At 37.9% G+C, this 6666-nt stretch overlaps 1 long non-coding RNA gene across 1 annotated transcript in view; it reads right to left on the bottom strand.

Moving 5' to 3' along the window:
• Positions 1 to 3310: 3310 nt before the first annotated feature.
• Positions 3311 to 6666, bottom strand: part of LOC108449070 — a 22900-nt gene continuing 19544 nt past the window's right edge. The window contains exon 4 of the long non-coding RNA XR_001865170.1: positions 3311 to 5292. This is a non-coding gene — a long non-coding RNA (uncharacterized LOC108449070). The remainder of the gene's footprint in view (positions 5293 to 6666) is intronic.

Below are 6666 nucleotides of genomic sequence, written 5' to 3'. Positions count from 1 at the left end.
CCTCTTAAATCCTGATCTAGCAACCTCCATTCTGTAAGAGGCAAAAAACCACAGAGTTTTAGAATCATAGAATGATTTAGTTTGGAGGAGAGATCTTAAAGATCCTCTAGATCCAAATCGTCTGCTGTGGGTAGGGACACCTTCCACCAGAGCAGGTTGCTCAAAGTCCCATCCAGTCTGGCCTTGAACACTTCCAGGGATGAGCATCTTCAACTTCTCTGCAGAAAATATTGACTCCAATCCAGTGGGTCACTTGAGAACACATATTTTTGCTATACGGTCCCATTGTCCCTAATGTGATCCCAGAACTTAACGTTAAGTACGTGTTCCAGGGCTTCATGGAGCTGGGACACAAATGTCCAGAATCTTGCTGTTTCTACCACACCAAATGAATCCCCTTATGAACAATTTCTATTTAAAAAGAAAGAGGAAACAAATATCAGGTGTAACTTATGTGAGCTTCCTTATATATGTAGGTTGTGTGCCAAATCTTCTCATGAATTTTATCATTAAAACTTTTACAACAATACTTAGAGACTTTTCAAATACAGAGAAAATTTCAGATAACTGAAATCAAAGGAAGCTAAGCTGTCATTAAGTCAAAGTAATTGTCATCTAACTCTCCTGTTCCGTTTTTATATTGCTACAATGTAGTAAGATGTGCTCTTTTTGAGAATGCTATCAACTTCAGAAAATATTACAAAGTGTGCCTCCCTAGCAGAAAAAAACTGAATAAAATGTAAGCACAAAATGTCAGAAACTAGTTTTCTGAGTATTGAGAAGCAGGATAATAAATCTTCAGATTCAATAATACATCTATTTAGTGATAGAGATGAATATACGATTGTAATATAGGTCTTGTAATATACTAGTAAACACTGTATTACTTACTATTTGATGAAGTTTTCATTTAATATAGAAAAAAGCACTTCTCCTTGTCCTTCATGGAACACATTTTGCATAATTTATGAAAGTGGTTTTTGTATTACTGTACCAAAAAAAGTTTTATCGACTACATATCTGACCACCTGCCTGCTTTTAGTTTGAGGGTTAAACATTTATCATTAACAGTTTTCTAAGTGCTGGAATATGCTAAGTTTTGTTCTGTATTTTAATGGTGTTATTTGCTTGATATGTCCACCACATAATGAATGGTTAAATGAATAGCATATTTATTACCTTCCTCAGCAGCAGTACCCACAGGGTTTGATGGTTTTTGGTTTTCTAGGTGGTACTGACAAAACCTTGCAAACTCCTACTTCTTTCTCTTGCTCCATAACAAGGGCAGACTGGCCAGAATATTTATATGGAATATAGCTACTTGATTTAGTCTGGGTGTTGAGTATTTCCATTTGCTCTTCCCAGGATTATAAGTTAACTAACTTCTTAGTTGTTTAACTAATAATTCTTATTTGCTCTTCAGTTTCTCCCCCTTTTTCCTTCTCTCTATCATTTGGCCACAACAGATAGGCTGTCTTCTCTCTTGATTTCACTGATCCCCACCTTGATACAGTACTGGCTGACTTTACAAAACATCAGTTCTCTCGCGTATGAAGAGGAAGAGAGATGTGGAGGTGAGAATTTTGTTATTTTACTCTAAAGGGCTTTTATTCTAATGATAAAATTTGACATGAGATTTTCTCTTCTCATTTCCTTCTACTTCAGGTGCACCTGTGGTACCAACCACTCCCAAATTTCTCATTCCCCATTCAGCGTTTCCTTGCTTTTTTTTTATGCGTCCCTGATACACAAAATAATCTTCTTGAAAAAATAAACTACAGAACAACTCCCACAAAAAACCAATGTCTGTTTTATGCTTCCTCCTTAAATACTCCTTTGCCAAAATACACAGTTAGGATCTTGAAAATGTTCTGATGTCATAAAGGCTGCCTCTCCTCTAACCAGCTTCTTCTCAGCACCACCTCCCTTGCCTGGACCTAGATGCTGTCTCATATACTTCTCAAGTGGGTATCAAGAATCCCTATTTCATGAACTGAACAGAGGCTGTAAGCCCTATACTATCAGTGGAAATGGGAGCAGGCTGCAAAAATAAACTTAGGAGCTGCTGCTTTTAAATTGTAAATTTTGTGGATGATTTATCTTCTGTGTGCATTATCATACAGTGTGGTATCTATTTGCCACCTTCCTTTAACTTTAGTGCCATTTTTTAAATGAGTGACTGTGATCACTAATGAGGATAATTTTATAACTGCTGTGAATAAGCAAGCACATGCCTAAGCTATCTAGGCAACATATGACAAAATTCTAAGAGATCAAGTGGCATATAATTCTAAAAAAATCACAGTGGATTCTTGCTGGTGCCAGATCTGGGACTTGTGCCAGTGCTGTACCACCAGCATTTCTTGAGCAGAAACAGAACAGCCTGGACAGTTCAATGTCTCCTGACTGGGAGCACGTACACAGCCCCACGTAGTCCTAGTTGCACAAGGAAGGGTAGGATGTCCCTTTGATAAATTGTGTCCATCAAAGAGATTGTGAAGCTATATAATGTCCTTTATCTAGCCAGCCACTAGCAGAGGAGGTGCAATCAAAGGAAGTGGCTCATGGCTTGGCTGTATCATTACATCCTGATGAGGAAGCTAGGAGCAAACCAGAATGGCTCTTGATCTGCCGTGAGGGAGAGAGCACACAGCGGTCAGTGACTGGTCACCTCGGCTTCCTGGAGGGGGGTGGCTCCTCTCCAGCCTTGCACTAATCACAGCTTGAACAAGCAGAGGAAATCAGGGTCCACTGGGAACAACTCTACTTAGGTCTTGTAAATAATCCTACAGAAATTTCATTTGTCTCATCTGCTCAAGGAAATGGGGCACATATCTATCTGAATAGTTCTGGTATCAGAAAATCCCTGAAATGTTGATTGAACCCATTGCTGGGAGACATTTTTATCAAATTAATTTCTCTTTCATTTCACAGCAGAAGAACTGAAGAGGGAGAGCAAAAATTATTCTGCACCAATGTAAACAAACATAAATATTACTGGATAAAAATAACATGTTTCGAAATCACTTTTATATCTTTAATTGCTATCAACTTTATGGCCAAAATTCTGTTCTGTTGGTGGCATAATTAACCGCAATTTTGTTATAATGTGGTACTACACCAGACTTTTCCTGTTTGTAAAGCTGTGGCTGTTACTTCCAATTTTAACATCACATCTAAGCTGGCTGTTCCAAATGAAATTTCTAAATTGCTAAAAATAACCCTTGTGAAATGAATTTAGTAAGCTGACCTTCTGGGAAAGTCACTCTGCCACAAATCATTTTGAATTTATTAAATTCATCTCCTTGGCTGACTTTTTATTATGTTTTTATTCAAATGTACTGTATATTGTCTACCTATAGTTTCAGTCATAAAATTGCATGAACCAAATACATAAAACCACAACCAACTTCTCTAATTAAATTTTTTCAACATAAAAATGAATATATTCTTCAGTTACAGAAGGACCATATAAATAAGAGTCTGACTTCACTAAATCAGTAAACTAATTATACTATATTTGAAAATGAAAAATCCAGATTTGATACTGACAATCACTGATACCAAAACCAAATACAAATTCCAGAGAGACTGAAACCTTCCATTACTCTTACTGAAAATTGTATACAGACATGACACACTAGATAAAGATATATTATTATAAACCTAATTTTTTGTTCTACATCTTCAAAATAAGTGCACAGTTTAGATCTGCAGTTGCTGTGACTTCATGTGAAAAGACAGAAAAGACCTCACAACCATCCTGTCTGTGAAAATTCACAGGGGCAAAAGATACATTTTAATAGGTTATGAGACCTGGGCTATACTGAAATGCTATGCCTAAGGATCCCAGCTTTCCTGCATTCTAACTCACTTTATCCTATTTTTGAGACAAGTGCTTTTAAATGCTTCATCAGAGTCATGTGATTCTATTTTCCTGTAAGCTTCCTTTACTCACACATCCTCCAAGCTAATTGCATTTTACCTCTGACAAAAGATGCTGCACATCACTTCCTTCCTACCTGGGGGTTTAGTCCAAAACCTTCCAAGGGAGCAGCATTCTCAACTCTCACCCAGAGAGGACACAAAGCAGCGCAGTAAGACTGAAAGGAAAGAGGCTCCTGCTGCCAAGGGTCACAGGGCATTGCCTAGCAGGAAACAGACACTCTGCCTGCGACATCCTGCAGGATTTACTTGGCAGGTGGGGAGGCTGAGAGCCCACACTGCATTGGTGGAAGTGTAGGGACAAGTTTCCTCAAACAAATGTGTTCCACGACAGTCATGGGTACTTACTGTGCCCTAAGTCTACAGTTATATCCACCCTCCCCTAAAGCATCAAGGTATAAAGATGTGTTCTGAAATTAGCCAGCTAACAAATTTGGTCTGGAGAGCATGTTGCAATTACTCTCTGCTTTTCTTCCTTCATATATTTAAAGTGTTCTTTGCAGAAGAAGCAGTGAGTTTAATTTTTTATGCAGGTTGATTACAGAACATGTATGAATAAAAGTCAATACATGGACGAGTGGGATTGGAACATGAATGTCTTATTTATTTATGAGAACCCTTGTACGCTGTGTAGATTACAGATAGACAATACTGGCTGACAGTGAGATAACTGGGAGGCTGAGATTTGTCATCCAGATCAAAGCAGGCTTTTGCTATCTAAGTATCTCTTTTATCTGGTCATGCCATGGGTAAAGGATGTGGTGATCTGGTCTCTTGAGATGGCGAAGCTGTTGCTTGCTTCATAAGTAGCAAAATCACAGAATCATAAAGGCTGGAAAAGATCTTTAAGGTCATCAAATCCAAATGTCTACAAGTACCATCACCATATTCACCATTAAACCATGTCCTCGAGTGCCATATCCACATGTTTTATGAACAATTCTAGGGACGATGACTCCACCACTTCCCTGAGAATCTTTTTTCAATGCCTTACAAACCTTTCTGTGAAAAAAAATTCCCTAATATCTAATTTAAACCTCCCCTTTTGCATCTTAAGGCCACTTCCTTTTTTTCCCTCTCACTTGTTACCTGAGAGAGGAGATTGACCTTCACCTGGTCACAACCTCCGTTTGGGCAGTTGTAGAGGGTGATAAGGTCGCTTCTGAGTGTCCTTTTCTCCAAGCTAGAGAACCTCAGCTCCTTCAGCCCCTCCTCATAGGACTTGTGCTCCAGGTCCTTCGCTTCTTCTGTTTGTGGCTCTCCAAACTGTTGCTACTGAATTGCTAGTGTGGCTGTAGGAGATGAAAATCTTTGGAAATGGGAACTTCGTGAAGTGCATGGAAACACCTTAAAAGACAGAAGGGAAAGTTAAGAAAACATTAAGTCATGAGATGCCCCACAAGAATGCTCAGCCCTCACATTGTGCTGTCGCATGCACACATCCTGAGATAAAACATAGTTGAGGATTCAGAGAAATACTATATCCCTGTTGTAGATTCCCTCCACCAAGATTTAAGGACTGCTTTCATTTCTTACAGGGAGATTTGAAGACAACTGGTATTTTTTTTGTTCAAACATCTCCTTGAAAGGCTGAGAGGAGGGATGGTAAAGAGGGAATGTTAGAAATATCCAAAAGCAGGCAGCACACTTGGATGCTGGACACCCAGCCCATACCATTATTAGAATATCCTGCTGAGGCAAAACACAGCAATAAATGAAGTCCTGAAAAGTAATAGAATATGATGCTTTCTGAGCAGCTTCTGTGACTTAAAAGAGGTAAAGTAGCCATTTTTAGTAGTGCACAGTTTTACTTCATCCTTAACTAATAGAAATTGGGATAAATCTATTGACTTCAAAAAAACTAAATCCATTTGCACTGGCTTAAAATATAGTTTATTGATATTTTTCTCTTTTGTCTGAACAAAAGTAATTTTCGCTGAAGGAGACTAGTTGATTTTTAGCATAATTGCCATAAGAAAACAATGTAAACCTGGTTAATGTCTTCATAAAACCACTTTGAAAAGTCCATTTCTCACGGAGTTTAAGATTTTTCAGAGCTTTACCGTCTGATTTCATTGGTGTTGCAATGCAACAACAGCTGTGAATTTAGTTGGTCTCAGCGAGTGTCTATTTTAATGAGTAAGTTTTTTATTTCATTTTTTCAGAGAGCAAGGCCCTATCCTAAAAATTAAAATTGCTGTTTCTTAGGTTTTGTTTTGTTCCAACCTAACAGGAAAGATGAAAAGCAAGAGAATAGTAATACTGGCTGTTAATGGAAAGTAGAAACTGAAAGAGTTCTTTCTATTCTACCACGTGTTATTATTCAGTCTTGAAAATTTAGGATTCTAGTGTTGGAAATGGTACAGAAAATAATTAGAATCAACACCGTATTTCACAATACCTCAGTGCCAGTGCAAGTTGCCAGTAATTGTCACTGTGCAGATTCTTATATTGTGGCACAGTTCAGGATCTCAGAATTCATGTTTAAAAATTGGCACATCAACAAATAGAACAGAAATATGAGCTACTCCATGGTGTCCAGACAGAAACACTATATTCCTTTGGAAGGAACTTTTTAATAATGAGAAAGGAACTGAGCCATTATACTAAATAAACAATCACTAATGAATTTCCAGAATGAGGATGAGTTTGATTAAAAAGATTTTTTTAAAAGACACAGAAATTCTTAGTGATCTCTTGCAGACCGGTGCTTTGTTCTGA

The sequence above is a fragment of the Corvus brachyrhynchos genome, unplaced genomic scaffold (assembly GCF_000691975.1).
Source record: "Corvus brachyrhynchos isolate BGI_N302 unplaced genomic scaffold, ASM69197v1 scaffold310, whole genome shotgun sequence".
Classification (NCBI taxonomy): Eukaryota; Metazoa; Chordata; class Aves; order Passeriformes; family Corvidae; genus Corvus; species Corvus brachyrhynchos.
The sequence above is the reverse complement of the archived record's forward strand: the minus strand, read 5'-3'. Positions and strand labels throughout refer to the sequence as shown.